We start from the raw sequence: 19,520 nt of genomic DNA on the forward strand, positions 1-19,520 counted from the left end.
ACTTTACTGGGGACAGGTTGTGACTCTGATGATTGTCTTGAATTGCAGACACTGATATCATCCCACTGATTTTTATTGCTTCATCAAAGCAAATGTAAACTCATAGTAACCCAACTAGGCTAGTTTTCTGACCATTTCATGTCAAGGGAGTGGAAAAGCAGCTAGACCATGCTATTTTATTTATCCTACTTAAGTAGACAAGTTGGTCAAAAGGAGGACCAGTTTTATAGGGTTAGAAAAATCTGAGGGATTTTTTTCATTGTTTTGCTCAAAAGAGAATGTTGTAATGCTTCACTGCTCTACTGTACAAGTAGACAGTAGAGGATGAGCAACTTTTAAGTTGTGACAGCTATTTTTTTCAAAAAATTGAGCCTATCAATGTCCTGTATCAAGTCTCATCTGGAGGAGTTTCTTCTAAACTAGTTCTTTCCCTTTTCTTTAGCCTCCTTTTTTCCAATTTCTCCATTGCTAGATATTACACACCCTTCAAAGTAATTTCTTCAGCAGATTTAAGCTGATACATTATTAAAGATAAATATTTCAAATGATGCAAAGGTCCCACAACTTCTTTTGAACTATATTTTTAATACCTAGGAAAGCTGGTGTTTCAAATCATCCCTGATCTTAGTACCCTAGGGCTTGAAAAACATCCCCAGTATTAATGAATGTGATCTGTGTACAGTATTTTTCAGAGAGAGCTGGGAAAGGGACCATGAAAAATGTATTACGTAGAGTGAGCAAATGGTTAGCCTTCTGATTATAAATCTAAAATATTAAAATAATGAATTCACAGAACCCTATTAGACATCAAAGCTTGTGTCTTATTGGGGTATGCTTTTAATTTATATGCCCTCTTTCAGGCCAAAAGCAAACCTGGTAAATTGAACAGTGAATTCCTAACCTGATTGAAAAAACCTGACTCTGGATCGTTGCTGTCAATAGAAGGGAGAGTGTGCAAGCTGAACTCTACCCAAGTAGATGCCTGTGGTATATTTTAATGGCACATTTTCAAACCTTACAACCTTTAAATACAGAGCTAAACTTTAAAGCAGCAACTTGGTAGCCGTTATGCTCTTTGCTCTTTTATTTCAGTTTTCTTTGTTTCAGAAGTCTGCAGCAGGGGCAGCTGTAGGAAGGAAATTTAAGTGCTTTCAGTTGGCAAGAGCAAAGTGTTAGAACTAGTAAACATTATGTCTTTTTTCCCCTTTTTCCAAAGCAGTGAGGAATGCAGTGAAATGAATATGCAGGCAGCTCATAAGCTATACATTCCTCTAACCCAAATCTCAGTTTAGGAATATTTAAGCACTCTTCATTACATAGCCTTTTGGTTTGAAAAGTGTGAAAGTTTTGTTATATTCTGCCTAGAAGCACATAAGGATTTCAGAGATGACAGATAAATACAATGGGTAAAAATGTTAAATGTCAGTAACGAGCACACAGGATGAGAGAGGGTGAGTGATTATGGTGCTAATGTGAGATATGGGAGACCTGCTTTCAATTCCCTTAGCCACCACAGGCTGCCTCTCTGACCTCGAGCAAATTTGTCTCTCAGGTTTAAATTTACCAATGTCTGCAGGCACGTAACTCTCTCTGTTTAAACAAATACACTGCTGATGAAATGAGTGGTAAGTTATTGATCGGTACATTTGGTTCACCAGGCTTCCATTTTTGTCAGCAGAATTGGGGGTCATGTTGCTCCGTTACCTTGGAGTTGTGTTGGGAGCATAAATAGCTTACTAGGCTCTCAGGATGCTGATTTTCCAACTCTAGGAAGCTTCAGTATATCTCATATGATTATGCCCCTGTGTGAATTCATGTTGAGTTCCTTTCTGCTATTGTATTTAGTTCTGATCAACCCATCTCAAAAAAGCCTGTAGCAAACCCAAAGAAGGGCTGTGGAAATGATCAAAGGTGTGTAATACTTTCTGTACGTGGAGAGGTTGAATAGACTAACACTCTTCATCCTGAACCAGAGGTGTCTGAATGGGGATGTGGTGGCAAGCAATGCAGTTGTGAAAAGGGAGCAATTACTGAGTTTCTCACTATATAATTGCCGTAGACTTAGTTTTTTACCTAACATACAATTAAACTGCAGGAGCCTTTTCCAAGGGGATTATGGGTGAGAAAAGTTAGATGGTTGTAAAATACATAATAGAAAAATTTCTGGATGAAACTTCCATTCTGGATTGTGGAACACAAAGAAATGACCTTGAGTTTAAGAAATTCTGTCGGCTCAGGCTGCAGAAAGCTGTGGGGAACTGCTGCCTCCTGTTTATCCTAATATATTTTGGACACTTTTGATACTGACCACATCAGAGAGCATTCCAAGATGGATGGACTTTTCATCTTTCCTGACACAAATATTCTTATGTTTTTAGTTTCCAAAAGGAAACAAATACAGACAAATATATTCTTCATTGCGTTTTGCTGGGTTTCATTGATTCAATGACAGATGTTAGGTGTGCGCTTTGCTGAGACAGCTGAAGGGATAGAGATGAAAATATATTTTTGCATTTATATTTCATCTTCTTTCCATGGAATGAGGAGGAAGGGAGCCCCTTTGAAGAGCAGGTTCTCCTTCAGTGACTGTATGTTTAGTATTAAGAGAAGGTCAAACATGCTGACAATCATCTTAGCAATGGACCAGAGAATCAGCTGTGACAACCTTCCACCCCACGCCATCTTTGCTTTAGCGAGAGACTAAACTACTACCTTCACATGATGGCCTTCATCCTTCTCTTACCCTTGCCCAGTTATTTCTAGTTGATAAGAGAAAGCAAACCCTTTTAATCTGTGGCTCTTTGTTGTGGGTAAAACCTGAGAAGTCACCAAAACATCCCTAATTTTCCTACACAAACCAGCTGGTATCACAATCACAGTGGTGAAGAAGGGAAGTTACTAATTATGGATACACTCAGTAGTAAAGGGAGGGATGATTTAACCTAGCCTTTAGTGTTTGAGTATTTTGCTCCTGAGGCAGACTGTGGAATTCTGGGGAAAGGTGGGACACAATTTGAATGTATACATCTCCACGGCAATGAGCAGCAGCACCTGGTAGCTACCAGGCATCTGTCTCCTTCCAAGAGAGGAAAGTGTTTTCTGATTTCCCCTCACCCCCAGCACTCTTCCTTGCCAAAACCCTCTTTGTAGCAAGGCATCCTTCTAGGTGCACCGATAGACAAGCATCTCTGCCTCTGAGGTTTGAGAGCATTACTCACCAAGGGGTAATAGGGCATACCCAGCAGCAAAGCCTGTCACTTTCCTCCAGTATGACTGCAATACAGCTTCCAGGCTTGCCACAGCCCCAACAATCCTGGGAGTGAGGAACTGACATGAGACAGTTTATTTGCAAAACAGAAAGCTGTATCACTAGCAATGAACTGAAGAATAAACAGAAGACTTTACACAAATGTGGCACTTGCTCTTTTCAAATTCCAGCCATTGTATTTTTACTACAGATGAAAAACAAACAAGCTGCTCTGTCTTGTCTCTCCCAGCTTGCTTAGAGACTCAGCTTAGCTTGACTGCATGTAGATCAATTTTTTTCAAGAGATCAGCATTTCCTTTTTAACCTTTTGAACTGTAAGTCTCCATAGGATCCTGATGTTTTCATCAATTATATATTTTCATTTTCTACTGGTAATCAATAGCACTTTAGAACACTAATGTCATACTTTAGCTTTGTCTTAGGCTAGTAAATGAATATTAACTAAATAATGCATTTCAAATGAGAGAAATGAATATTCTCCCTCCAGCTCACATGCTGGAAAGAAACATGCAAAAAGAAGTCTCTGAACAATTGGACATTGATTTTTGTGTCTCCAAGCTTTCCAGCTGCAGGCAGAAAAGACAAGAATAGAGTTTTAGTGTTATATCTTACTCCTGAAGATGCATTTGGGTATGAAACTTCAAGATGTATCTCATTTTATGAGCTTTACAACTGGGTTTGATGCAGACCATGGTAATACTGAGAAGTCACTGAGTACTAGGAACCTTTGGAAAGCAAAAGGAAATACTTGCAGTCCAGCTTTTTTGGCAGGGGCCTTAAAACTCTATGTGCTCTCCACAGACAAAGCCCCCAGACAATTTGATATCTGGAAAACAAGACTTTATCTGTATGAGCAGGCCAGAGATGGTCAGGGAATAGCCTCAGACTCTGATTTGGAATTGTATATGCTGTTACATTGTTAGCACAGGTTTTGTCAGAATGTTGGCTGGTGATAAGGAGTGTTCTCTCATGAAACACTGTAGTGTATGTAGGTTGGGAGTTAGTGTTCTTGGCAAAGAGCTTGAACATGAATTCCCTGTTTTGGGTACAAGAACTTGGCTGTGCAGATCAGAACTGTGCCATGTCAGCCGGCCTTGAAGCCAAGGAGCAGTCTACCTCTCATTTAATTTGCTAATGGAGACATGGCCAATGAGTATTAGCACTGTTTGATAACCCTGCTACCAGCTGAAGAATGAGCATCTCATGTCTAAAGGGTTTGACTGGGACTGGAGAGATTCAGTTCCTACCCATTGCACAGATTTTCAGCCTAACTTGAGGTCTTAGACCTAACTTAGACCCTCTGTGTTTCTTGTTTCACCTATAAAATTGAGATAATAGAACTCTAAGTACTGTGACAATGTTATGTGGAAAGATAGATGGATTGTAACATATTTAACAGAGCAACTGTCTCTTACTAGAAGTGTCTAGGATAATGGGGAATTCATTTGACTGAGAAAAGTTTCCAGTTCTCTCTCTTTCCTCCACTGTTTATTTCTCCATATCACACTGTTTAGCTCAAACACTGAAGACATTGGAGGCTCTGGAATCTGTCTGGGTTCTTTTTGTCTTCTGTGAATTCAGCCCACCAGTGTACTTGTGAGGGTTGAACCCCTGCTTGGAGTTTGTCAAAGTATATTTTGAACTTGAGATCTTTTGAAGGCAACAGGCATATGGCATGTTCTAAGTAAAGCCTGTGTCACTGGAACACAGATGTTAGTGATATTAGGTGATCCAGTACTACACAATTATAATGAAAATAATAACAACAGAAGAGAATAGTGAAGAACTGTTAAAGATGCAGAAAAGGGGATGCAGGTAATTTTTCACCCAGATTCAGGACAGTGCTTAAATTTAAGTGTTAAGCACACTTAAGAACCTTTCTCAGATAAATGCTCTTATAATCTGATTTTGGCAAGAGTAGTGCATGATGCTAGACAGCTATTATGTCCAGAATGAGATCTAAACCAAAATTATTCACTCAAACAAGTTTCTCTCATGAAATGGATTGAACCTGATTATAGTGCTGCTGGAGTTTCCCTTCCCTGAACACATACTGCTCCTTATGGGTTCTGTGGTTCCTTTTCTCCTGTTTGTCTTCTCAAGAGGCAAGCCCCAAGGTTTTCTTGAGCGTTCCCAAATATATGAGTGTATTTATGTATGCACTGATAAATTATGCTGGCAAATCAGTGTAAGCTTGCAGGGGCAAGTTTAGACATGTTGCATTTTCTCATTTAGGCATGTTGTGTTTCTCATTGAGGCAGTGATACATTTGAATAAAATGCCTCTGTCTTATTCTAAACAGACTCTTACACCATGACTGACTGCCCTTGGTAGTATGATGACTGAGTCATATATGCTGAACACGGACACTTTATTACACAATGTTTTAACTTATTGCAGTGGCCTGTCATGTGTTCCTGCTCTCAGCCAAGTTACACTTTCCTGCAATAATGGAATGAACAAAGAACCCACACTTGGGATGCACTTACAAACATTAATATACATCTGAGATATTTTGGCTTGATTCCTCTTAATAGGACAAGAGGTCTCCGTGTTACTCTTGCTTTAACTCAATATGCTTTTTCTGATGATTTTGTGGGATTTCATTATTCTTTTACATTTCACATTCTTTTTTGTGTTTTGCAAAATGATCTAATACTGAAAATGCAAATTAAGAAACTTCCGTCTCTCTCAAGGTATACTAAAAGTGAAGAGTTAAAATGATCTTTGCAAATCTTTTTTTTTTTTTTTTTTTTTTTTTAATGCTCAAACAGTTAGGACATGGAGTAGCACATTTTATTTAGCTAAAAGTCCTTTATTTTCAAGCTTCTTACACATATCTCAAGTCTCTCAGTGTAAAGGACATAATACTGTAATGAGTCTTTCTCACGGCTGCCCTTTAGCTTAAGACAGTCCTTGGCTGCTGGAGAGCTTTCTGCCCCAAAAGATTGATCTGTTCCTTCTATCACCTCAGACCTGCATGCCAGCACAGGTGGGAATTGAAGAAGTTTTCAGACTTTCCTTTTAAACTTTCAGTACAAAACCCATTAAGATTTCTGTGCAGATGAAGGTAGAGAGGGGACCTGTTGAAGTGGGTATGCTTCTTTTAATCTTGTCTGCAATACAACCACATTTTTCTATTGATCTTTGATCTGAAGTACAAAATGTCCCTTAAGCCATGGGAATTCAATGTATCTATTGAATTATCTGTCTATCTAGCAACAGTAGAGTCAATTTTTAGAAATACATATTCGCTTAATGTATCATTTTAATTATATTATGTGAGTATCTGACATATATCTTTGGTTTTCAGAAGTTTGCAGAAAATTTTGTCTTCATAGGTGTATGCACAGTGCAGTTACTTTTTTGCTCCAGAGTTAAATTTTATCCTCAACACTTATATGATCTCACTCATCCTACTGATGTTACTGAGAGTCTTTAACTTCAGTGGGAGTTTGATCAGGCCCTAAAGAAAGTTGGCATCAGTCACAAAAGCCAACAAAGGACCTTCTAAGGAGAAATTCAATCAAAATATACTTCTTCACGAATTAGAAAAGGCACACTGGAAATACTTGAAGAAACTAGCTAAAATTATGTAATTAAATATATAATATCTCAGGCAACACAAATTTATACACTTCTAGATAATTTTATTTATTTTATTTATTCTTTGTGCAATGGAACTTAGCAAAGGTGATGCACTCTTGTAATTATAAGTGAATAACATTTTAATTGTAGGTTATAACAGAAATTTTTCCAATAGTAGAACTCTTGTGAGTCACAAAGCCAGAATAAGTAGAACCTTCTAAAATTTATTCTCCCCCATTTGATTTCAAAGTTCCCAGAAGACTAAAAGATAACTCTTTAGGATGCTCCAGGACCCAGCTTTCCTGGTTCTTCACAGACATTTCCACCCAGGGTACTCTCTGAAGAGTGTTCAAACAATTGTTTGTGGCCATATTCACCCAGATGTTTAAGAATATTTTGCCTTGTGGGAAACATGGGTACGACAAAAGAGTTTTTGGATTTCACCACTCTGTAGACATCCAGCACCATCCCAGAGGGTCTGCTGTGCTCAGACCTCTTTGTTCTCCCTCATGACACACTCTGGCATGTGTAGCATACTCATCACACTATGAAACCTCTCTTGTGGTAAACCATAATGTAACTATCCTACCATTTTGACCTGAAGAAGTGAATTCAAAAACTGTAGTATACTATTGGCATGCACCCTCTGGGGCTCGTGGGGGAGGTGCGAGGAGACCAAGGAAAAGTACTTAAATTGTGTGTTAAAAGTGCAGTCAACCTGCTCCAGCAGCAGCTGGGTGTGGAAAGCATAGATGATAACTAATAAGCTGCACTTCACTTAGAGGCCAGAGGTCATTGTCTGGACTGGACTTCAAGTTTTCCAGATGTTGATCAACAGGCACAACTGACTGATTGCATGAATTTTTGATTTTTTTATTGTGATAATAAGGCAGTTCAATTTTTAGAGTTTGCTGAAGTGTATGCTTCCTTGGCAAATTGATGGCCAATATAAATTATGACTAGGAAGCAGTTTTTTTCTTCTTGGTGGTCTTCAAATTATTTTCTCTGTAAACAGGAGCTGATTTTTCCCATATTCATGAGCGGAAAGTAACAGTGAAGCCATTGTTTAAGAGGTGAAAATGTACAGCAGCAACAGTGCAAAAGCTGTATGACATTCTGGATGCTGAAATGTAGAGACTTCTTTTGACCACCAAGATGTCTCCCATTGGTGCTTGATTTATTATTTATATCAATTTGGGGAATGAGCCCTTGGGAGGTTGAAATATAATTATCCAGTTACTTGTTCACAGTGGGGGGGAGGGGGTGGGGTGTGAAGAAAAGACAAAAAGCTCCCACAGGGAACAGAACAATATTTTAATCAAATAATTTGAAAAAAAAATTCTTTAATTTTCAGTGAACATTGACATTCATAGAATCACTCAGTAAGGGCATAGGAACTGTTTGAGAAGGAAATATAGATAAATAGCTGACTTGATGTTTCAGCATGTGTCCTTGCCTGTTGTTGGTTTTGAGAAGAAGGGGATTAAATGGAGAAACAGAATGTTGTTCTGGGAGGGGCAGAGGGTAAGAAATGGTAGAACATTGTAATGTCTCAGCAGTAATTTCTTGAGATCAGTTATAGCAGCAGTAATGTGGAATAGTTTGCATCCTGTTATTGCTTATGTAAGAAAGAAGAGCTATTTTTCAAAGATATGAGAGCACCATCTGTGGCAATAATGTAGGAAAGAAACTTGTGAGAAGACATCATGTTTCCATCTGTTTTCAGAGAGCCTTAAACAATGGCTCCACCAGATAGCTTCTGCTGTGTGAACTTGTGAAGTGGTGGAGAAAGTTTTATGGCTTCTGCCTCTGAACTTATGCATGCAAGTCCAGAACGACTGTCTGTCAAGAGCAGCTGCCTCTGCACACGGATGTGTCTGCACTGGAGGGCACAGGCAGCATCAAAGGTCTGCTGCGGCAGCCGGCTTTCATGTTGGTCATGTACAAGATCCTGCATGCGCTGAAGCAGGGAGCAAACTCAATTCTTTGTCAAACTCTTCCATTTCCAAATGTTGGCTTCAGGGTGTTTTAGATCTTTTAGGGTGTTCGGAGATTGTAAAGAATAAAATGTGATAGTACCAAGTTATCTTCTTGTGGTACCTTTATCTATTTTTGTGTCAGTAATTTGTCTTGTGGCATTTGTGAATTTTTTTTCCCAAAAAGTCATACTTTCTCTAGTCTGTCTAACTGGGTAATTCAACACCAAGCTGTACAGTTATTTTTTATGCTCACTTTGCTGTCTCACTCACTGTGATGTTGGTTTTCAGGCAATCTCAGGAAGGCATACCTTTTTTGTAGGGACCAAGTTTGACTAAAGAGCAGCAGAGACTAACTGTTGAATGGCAAGGCCATTTATCCCTGATGTTCATTAATCTGGCAATTATACATTCTTTTGGTATTATGGTGACATGTCATTGCTTGATAAATGAGTGAAAATGAAATATTTTTTTTTTCCCCGCATGGAAATGAACTCAGAATTTCAACAAACCCTGAAGTCCAATGCTTTTGGCCAACTCTGGGATTTACCTGCAGCCTGGCTGAACATCTGTCAAGCGTAACAGGACTTTGGAGCAGATTGTGGATAATTTCTGGAATATGTCTTCTTTTAAAAACCCATTATTTTTTCAGTAGTCTTTGCTGATATGTCATACTGTAGCTAGGCACTCCTTTAAATTAGTGCCTGTGAGCCAGTGAGTGAAATCCTCCTTGGAGATGCCAGTTTATCATCTTGGAGAGCACCACCCCAGCCCAGTACCCAGGAGGGACACAGTGTGAGTTCCAGCACAGTAGTTCTGCACCAGCAGGAGATTTCTCTCATGAAAGGGAAATCCTCAGGAGAGAGATGGAGAAAAAGATTTGAATCCTAAATCACCTGTGCGTCCTTGGGAGACTGGTGTGAGAAGCTTGCTGTGTTCTCCTGTGTGGCAGAGAAGCTATCCCAGCCATAACTCAGTGCATTTTTGGCAGCATGCTTTGACCAGGCATCAGAACAGGGCTTCTCTGGTTTGCTAAAGTGGGAGTGTGAAATAAAATTTCATTTTTGTTTTATTAAAAACTATATATCTGTGGTTTTCACCTGTAAAACTCATTGACAATAAACAGTTCTGACTGGAAGGTATGCATGTTTTATCTAGTAAATCCAAAGAGAAGTTTTAAAAAATGTAGTTTCAAGTGAATGAGAAGAAGAATAAATGGTAATATTGTGATCTTGTAAAGGTAAGAGTGAAAAAGAAAGAAAGGGTGAAACATTATGCAGTGTTTATGCTATTTTCTCTTCCTTTTTCAGGATATATGAGGGGAAAAAAACCTGGGCGAAAGAATACTTAGAAACAAAGAAAAACTTGCATGAAATAACCTTCCAGACTAATGGGAATGGATCTCTTGTGGATTTTAAATGTATTCCAGTACTATGCTAACACATGCATAGGATGAAGGAAACAACTTAAAAATGGAGAGAGTGTCAAATTCGCAAATCAAGACAGAATAATTCATCCTAAGAGGTAATTTATACCGACTAAGCTGTCTGAGGCTTTGGAGATCAGCTTTTGGCATGTGTTTCTCTACAGCTTGCATGGTGGACCACAACGTGCTATATAGATGATTCATGGGCTGGAGACTTTCTGCACATGCGGGATCCAAGGTGGGTTGGCTCAGCTACAGAACAATTTTTAAAATTCCTTTGCACCTTATGTCTTTGGTTTCTTTTCTGTGGTTTCTAACTGCTACTTCTCAATAGCTGAACAAGATATTAACAGGATAAATTACTCACTCACGGCATGTAAACAAATTTCAGGAGAGGTGTGACTTATGAAAACAGTTGTGTCTCTTAGATGCTTAGGCTCCAGCTATAATGCTGTTAAGATGACAATAACAACATTAATAATGAGAATATGTTGCATTAAATAGACTGCAACCGTGTCTTTACTTTCAAAGCTGTGCTTTGCCAGTACTGCCTGTTCCCTTACTTCCCTGTAAAAAAATCTGAGGGGCGGAAGAGGGGAAAGGGGGAAAGAAAAAAGTGAAAGTCAGAAAATGCAGAGAGGATTCTGGCCAAGATGAACACAGAGAGGCAAGTAGTGTTGTGACTCTTTCCTGTTGTCAAGGGTACAAGTGAACACTAGGAAACTTTCAAAAATAATATTTTCAATAGAAAAAATATTTTAAATTAATGAAAAATAATTTAAATAGTTCATATAACTGCAGAAAGACTTTGGTAACTCTTTGGATTAGTAGTATTAAAAATCAGATGGAAAAAATAACAGTATCTCTTTATACCAGTAAAAGCAGTGGCTGAACTTTTAAAAGCTTGCTGCCATTAAAGTCTGCAGTGTTTGAAATATATAATAAGCTTATGATGATAATTCTCCTTCCACTGCAGCTCTTTCTTTTTTTAATCCTTTTTTTGCTTTCCCTGACTGTTTGACCTTCCGAATGATGCTAAAATTTATGGGAAGGTCAAAAAGTTACAGGGGCCCATATGAAACAAAACAAGATGAATATAGGGTATCTAGGCAAAATGAATGATTTCTAAAGGCTGCTTCATACTGAGCAAAACACAACAGGGCTGTTTATAAGAAGAGTAGATGGAAGTTTGCTTTATACATATTAAAGGTGCTTTTTATACTCTTACGGGGAAAAACTTTGTTTGCAATCTTCACATTCCAGGACCTGTAACCAAATGCCAAGACTTTTCAGATCTGCCAAGTTCAAAATCTAAGATTTCAGGTCCACTTGCCAGATCACATTTTCCATTTGGCAGCAGCATTCTCTCCAGTCCTGCCAGTAGCTGGCCCCTGAGATGCCTTCTTATGAGGTGTGGGATTTAATTTAAATTTTTGTTTTTTTCAAACATTATTGTTCTGTGAACATGAAAGTCCAGAATTTAAAGATAAACCCAGGCTGAGCAGAACCCATTCTTTCCTGCTGAAATATCTCCAAGAGAGAGCCTGCTTTGAGAAAACCTTGGAAATGATATCTGACTTAGCCAAGGGAGTTTATTTGTTACCTGCAGTGATATTTCTTAGTGAATACACATTTGTCAGGGGAATCCTCTTTCTTTACTTAGTGCAGAATTTTTTTATTAGTTTTCTAACTGTGCATGCTTAATTCCCCTTTCTGTTAATGAGAGTTTAATGTGCTCTTTGAAATGAAGAAAAGAAATTCTATGCAACTGATAAAACAGAGCTTAAAGAGGTAGGGTGACAACACTTGAGAAGGGGGAAAACAGCTTCCTGGCTGTGAGTTTAATGCTTTTCTGTAACAGGAGTCAAACTGCAGAAAATTGGTGATGGTGTGGGTTGTATTTTATTTTTTTTGGCTTTTTTTTTTCTATGAAAACAGTACTTGAAAGGGAGAGAAAATAGGGGTGGAGTGGTAAGAGAACCATGAATTTTAACTACTTGCAGTGTGTGAGCCATGGAGCGATTCCCTAAAATAAAGTTAAACTATTCAAAACAGGATAATGGAAAAAGTGGGCTGCATAAATTGTAGAGACACTTTGTCAGAGCTCATCCCATTTCTGTGTTATGTTTTCATTCTGATGAAAAATCAAATTTGACCTTTCAGGCCAGACCTGGATAATTTAAATGTTTTTCCTTGTTGTGACGCCCTCTAGAAGTCCGTTCATTCAAACTTCAAGGAAATTTAGTGGCAACAAATCATGATGACATACTTATTCTTGCAATTCCCCTTGTCCACCCTTAGAGAAGATCCATGACTTAGCATATGAAGTGGATTACCTTTCACCCCAATTAATGTTTTTATAATGAGTACCAAAGGAAGTAATAATGTTTTGCCACTTATTATCGAGTGTTACTGGGGCAATCTCTGAAACTTAAGATTCAGGTCATTGACAGCACTGACATGATGGCAATCACATTGCTGAGGTTTAAGCCCTGCTACAGTGATGAATAAATTGGTCAATTTAATTTCCAGTACTATCAGTTTGAAGCTTTGAGTAACAGAATGAGATAGATACAAATGTCCAGGGGTTTTGAAGACTTGGCAGGGGTTAGACTTGTAATTCCATCCATTTCTGAACCTATTCAAATGTTAATTAAAAGAGAAACAATGAGTAATAAAATAAGGAATCATAATTGTGTTTTGTCTGGGAACTAGAACTACATAATTTTTAACTACAGTGATAAATATTTTTATACCATATATGATAAGACATGATATTGTACAATAAATTATATTTTGCAACTTGTCAGTAAGTTGATTGTATTGCACAGCTTTTTAACTGGTAAAATTCAGTTGCATTGGTTTTAAAGAATGACAACCATCTGAGATGTTATCAAACAGCCTGATCCTACCCCATTTTCACTATGTTTTAGAACAGTGTAGTAATGCTTAAACATACTTTAGAATGCCAGACAAAGAAGGAAAGGCAGTTGATAGCTGCTTGACAGAAATAATGTTTCTAGGTTGTTCCTTGGATTTTTCACATAGGGAAAATTAGGCTGTTTCTATGTTTTAACCAAAAGAAGAAATTACTTGCATAGAACTTTAGCAAGGGGCCACACTGGCTTACCAATAAACATTTTTCACTTGAGTTATAGTGGCTGATAGCACTGGATGACCATGCACATGCCATTTATATGAAGAATTCTCTTCTTTCAATGCATTTTTCTTTCTATTTTCTTATTGAAATTATAAAAGGTTATTTATACCAACAGCCAGTTCTACCCTACCTCAGGATAGTTTTCTACAAGACCTAAATAAAGGCAAAGAGCAGATGGACAACTGTCTATGAATGTGTGTCTCTTATGACTTTTCTCCCATTACCTTGGGTAATAATGCCATTTCATACTGTCCATTCATTTCTCAGCCCTGCCTTTACATTAGAGAAGTAATTTACCCCTTCTCCATCAAAAAACCTTCATGAATCTCATTTCAAGATGGTTGAGCAAATATCTCTTGAATGCCCTCCCATAGGGAAAACCTATGGGACAGTTGGATAAACAGGAAAATGTGTGTGGGGGGGTGGATATTGTGTCACATTAATTGACAAAAAGGTGTATTTGGGAGAGGAAAGACTGCCCACCAGTCCCTGTGCTACAGACTATTCTTAATTATTAGCTGGGAAGTTCTTGCCGGGCATTTGGGATCCTGGTGAGCACTGCAGCTGCCTTTGACTGCCCTCTGGTATGGGTGAGACCCAGGCTGCAGCAAAAGGCTTCCCTGCAGAGCAGAGATTCCCTGGCACATGAACAAGGCTGGAGCCGCAGTGTTCCTCAAATGGTTGGTAGACCTGTAATATGCCAGGACTGAGCATGTGAGCCCTTATTTGTCTCATCCAGCTGGGTAAGAATGGATATAGATTTTAGTCTCCATGTTTCAGTTCCCTTCCCTATGAAAAGTAACATTTACTTTGTCTCAATTTTTTTTTGCAGTTTTAATTATTTGACTTCAGAAATATTTTTGCATTGAGAGCATTAGACAGAAAGATAGTATAAATGCAAAAACACTGTTGTTACAAAATGCCTCATCTTAAAGGGGTTATTTCAGGGATGACAGTTGTAAAATTTCAATATCTGTTAAAAACCAGTTATTTATTTATACTAATGTGCTGTCCTATTGCATAAACAATCACAAGGAGAAGAGTGGTTTTCTCCATGGCTGCATGTGAAAATGTGACACACCACCTCTTTTGTGTGTGTCTTTGTGTGTGTGCCTTTGTGTGTGTCTGCTTGTGTCACAGCGAGGCTTTGAGGTGTTGGCCACCTTTGTGCCCAGACATCTGGAAGCTCATACACATTGATCTTTCCAGAGCAGGGAGGGTGGCGTGGCTGCATGTTCCTGTGAGCAAAACCAGAAGAAACTGAGTCAGGATGATTTTAGGAAACACTAGTTTTGACACTGGCATTTTAAAGCCTCAGCTTTCACAGTTACACAGTGCATCTGAAGCCCTTTGGGCAAATTTCTGTTCCTTTCTGTCCTGCATTTTTAGCAACTTTGGCTCAGTTCTTTGTTTCACTAACAGTTTTTCAGGTCTCTGAAATCCATCCAGCTTCACAGACCTGTTTCTTACCTGTGCTCATATCAGAAAAGTTGCCGAAACAGCTGGGGGATGAATTATCTATTTATTTATTCATTACAAATGCTTCTTTGACCTGCTGAAATCTGGTGAGCTGGAAAAGCCTTTCTTGTCACTCATGTTACCTCTTATCCTCCGCAGGAGTCGCAGCGGATTTAAAGGTCATTTGAAATGCAGCTGAAATAAATGGGCAGGAGATCTTTCTCCTTTTTAATGCTTTTATTTGTAGCTCCCGGGCAAGCATCGGGAGGACAATGGCTAAATCACCAACCATTGACGGGCAATTAAAGAAGAACTCTTAACAATTAAGCTAATTTAACAGCAACTGGTCTAACCGGTTTTAGCTCTGTAACCTTAAACAAAAATAGATAACTTTTTATTCATAACACAGCCTTTTGCTCTTTGACAGCCCTTTCAATATTACCCTCCAGTTCTGTTTTACAAAGTCATCATTATTAACTGCGTTTGTGGCTACTACTATTTTCCTGGGATTGCAGAGAAACCTGAGATACTAATTGCAATGAGCTAATTTGGCAATACCATGCAAACTTCCTTAAGGCATTAGTTAAGAATATACTTTCCTTTACACAAAGAGAATTTGAAAGTGGGAACAGACTGCAAATGCAGCAGAAGGTATGCTTTTGTACTCCTATACTTAAGAGTAGATGGTATAATTAGCTTACAATGGTAGTTGAATGTATCTCTCAGAATGAGAATATACAGAATTAAACAGTAGCTTTAGCCTAATGATAATCGGTGATAATGATGATAATAATAACAGTGCTTAGAACTTTAATGCAGAGATTTGCATCTTGAAAGTGCTATGCTAAACATTGACTTAATTACTGTCACCTCTTCAGGGAAGGTAGGTATTATTGCCCTGACTTAATAGACAGGGAAATAGAGATATAAGAGAATGAAATGACTTGCCAAGGGCTCTGCAAGAGCCTGTAAAGGGATTCAAACTTTACGGGTCCCTTTACTGTGTGCTCCCTATACCAGGATAATTATGCACGTCGTAGGGTTGCTCTCTGCTTTTGAAACTTGAGCCAAAGCCTTTTGAAATTAGAACTGTGTGTAACATGTTTTGAAGGTTGTACTTTTCAATCATATTTTAATATGATTTTCCTTTTTAGATCAACCTGAAACATACCGTTGGAGGCAAAAATTTCAGTTGTGGTTTAAGAGATATATATTTATTAATCTTTTTAGTTAAAATCTTGTAAAAGAATGGTCAAAATTTTGTACAGGGTCATTCAAGAAACAAAAGAAAATTTTCTGAAATTGCTTCATTATTAATTGTGGAGGGGTGCATTTGTGTGGCCTGAAGATTTTTGCTAAACTCCAAATTTACTAAAGTTGTCCCTGACATGCAAATTGCATATATTTTTGAGTTTGTATCTTGTAGACATATTTTGCCTGGTTCTTATTAAAATCACTGTGAATCTTCCTGCCTCAATTATTTCTCCTCACAGAAGGACTGGAGATCAGCCCTGTGATTTGATTACTTGCAGAATATATGGCGAGTAAAATGGTATGATGTTAATATAAACAGTTCTCTGACCACAGCCACAAGTTAAGGTGATGATGAGATTCTGTAAGAGGAATTGTATTCCATAAATATGACTTGAAAACATCAGCTTTTAGCTATAATTATTTCCCTGTGTAAAAGGCATCAACACCAGACTACAGGAATGAATTTTGCTTTGACTGCACTCACTATGCTTTTAGCATAGATCTTGTAGGCACTGCAGTTCTGGTTAATTAAGTCTGAGTTGTAGTTCACTTTGATAAGAAATGTAGTTCTATATCTGTAAAGCATAAGGCAATAAAAGATGTCAACATCTGCATTTGTAGGATTTAGAAGGAGCTTTTGATAATTGTTTTCTCTGCCCCCTACCTTCTGTCACCTTTGCTGAACAGTGGATCAGCACACACAAGCTCACAGGCATTTAAAAACTGGATGTACTGAGTGCCTTTCTCACTTTCTCAGTGAACAGGGTGAAGTGTCCTTCTACACTGGCAGCTGGTGTCACATTTAAGTGTTTCAGTACCTGCAATGCACATGGGCACTTGCTGGTGCTCAGAAGAGAGATGACGTCCGTAGGTAACAGCTTCATGTAGCATTATTGATTTTTGCATTGTACCAGCCGCCGTTCCTGGGTCTGTGAATCCCTTGCGGAGCCTCTCTTGGTAGTCTGAACTAAAGCATCAGACATTTTTTGTAGATGAACTTGAGGAATGCTTTAGCTGTTTTGCAGAACAAGGTATTTGAATTCATTCAGCTAATCAAAACAAAGACTTTTATCCTACAGGCTTTAACTGGGGTATTCATTAAATTCATTTTTAAAAAAAAAAAATCTTTTTTCTTTGTAATGTCACAACTGAACGCAGCAGCAAAAATTAGAAACATTGAGAAAACAGTGGGCACACTTTCTGAAAGACTATCTTTGTATTTACTTTCAACAGACATTTTACACTGACAGCCAAATGTTTTTCTAACGTTCACAGTTTTCCAGTTAGGTTAAATGTAAAGAAACTATTTCTATAAAGGTGAAATAATAGGCCATAAGAGATGGAGTGTCTAGTCACATAGCTCAAGGCGTTTTTTTTTGAAAAACTGAATTTTTGTTTTCAACAAATTGCTTTGAATGAATAATACCAGCTAAAAATATTCATAGACATTATTTAGCAAGTAATTTTAATTAAGTTCAAGAGAACCACAGTCTAACAATAAGCTAACAGAATGTGCATTCTTTCATATAATTAATAAGAATTATTCACTTCTCTAATAAAACTAAGTGGCTTTTAGGGAGGTGGAGTATGAATGGAACATTAAATTTGCTTCGTCCTGGCAGTCTGTATTAGAATATCAAAGATGAGTGGTTATCTGCACGTAGTTTAACAGACTCCCGGCTTTGAGGAGTACTAAATAAGAGGTGAGACCTAATGGAGTGGAATAAGAAATATGGACCTGAAAATGAGACTGTGCTGTATTATATGTTGATCACACAAGGTGGCAGAATGAGCTTAGGGCTATCCCAGAAATAAGAGGCAGTGAAGCCATTGCTTTCAGTCAAGACTGTATCCTTGCTTGCCCTAGGAATATGCTGTGTTGCTTCTGCACATGGAGAGGGACGGAGGAGAGTATATTAATACAGTATTTTTTTATTATTATCCAAGTGCTTCAGTTTCATTTGGAGATTTAGTGGAAACTGTTAAAAGCTTGTGTCTAACTTTGGAAATTAATAATCATACAATGCTGAATCTGCGCACATCTTCAGTTTTATTGAAAACACAGTTTACCCTCTATTGATACATTGATTCTCTAAGTGGGGCTGAACTCTTCAGATGAAGGACAGCAGCAAGAGCAGGCACGTAGGGAACATTTTGCTTTTCTTTATTGATTTATGGCTAAATTCACTTCTATTGTGAGTGAGTGAAACTCTATTGACTTTCCTTGTGTTGCATTTACTTATATGCTCTGCCTGAGCATGGCAGGCAGGTGTATGTGGCTGAACTGAGGGCAACCCAAAGACGAGAAATTGAAGTGCAAGACAAAGAGAAGGGTGCACTCATCAGAAACCTCCATGCTACTGCTTTGGCTAATAAGTAGGGGAACAGTAGCAACACTTCTTTCTACACCTGTACAGCTACCTTGACTTCTGCGCCTGTTCTAATGCTCACTTTGAGGGGCAGCACTGACCTGCATCACCAAAGGAACCTTTGGATGCAGGTTGCAGGTGGGCTCCTATGTGTGCTCACTCAGTTTGCCTCTGTGGAGCTCTGAGACGGACAAGTGGTTCACCAAAACGATGGAGAACTTCAGCTCTGATAAGGGACTCCTTCCCGTCTTCCCAATCTGAGTTGCACCAGTAAAGCATAAAAGCAGGAGCGGTGTTAAGCACAATTAATGGTTGCTTGAAGAAAGAGATATGTCCTTGTAGGGTGCATTTTAAATGTATCTGGCAACATATTCTGCATCTGAGTTTGCTCCTGCCTGTGGGTGAAGTAAGCGAGCAGGATGCTCTTACAAGTAAGGGTTTAAGAACTTGTATCTGTGCACTGCTCCTTATGCAGTATATTTCTGGAAGCTCATTAGAAGCTATTAAAGATTATTCACCCTTCCAACCTTTTCAGCAGATGTGCAGCTGTTTGTTTTTTCCTTCGCTGCCTTAAGATATTTGGCTAAGCATTAGTACAAGACTGGAACAGGTCAGGAAAGTATTTATTTCCCAGAAAAATAAATTAACTAGTAAAATTGATGGCAATTAATAAGTCATCTGTAACATATTAATGAAAACTGGAAAATAAAAATTGAAAGTTTGAAATCTAAAGCTAAAGCAGACACTGGAATGACAACGTTTCTCTTTGCACAGAGAGAAGGTTACAAAATGATAAAGAAGAGAAGGAAGAACCAAGAGAAAAAGGCAAAGAAAAAATTAATTCAGTGTTCTGGAAAACTTCTTTTGCCTCTGCTGCATTTGTCTTTGACCTGTTTGTCATCAGGGGAACTGCAGTCTGTGATGCTCATGAGACTTCTTGAATGACTTATGGTCATGTCTAAGAGAGTTTTATTTTGGCCCACACCTTAATGCTGAGCTTCAGGCCTGAAAACTCCCCGAT

Source organism: Pyrgilauda ruficollis, unplaced genomic scaffold (assembly GCF_017590135.1).
Source record: "Pyrgilauda ruficollis isolate IOZ18807 unplaced genomic scaffold, ASM1759013v1 scaffold51, whole genome shotgun sequence".
NCBI lineage: Eukaryota > Metazoa > Chordata > Aves > Passeriformes > Passeridae > Pyrgilauda > Pyrgilauda ruficollis.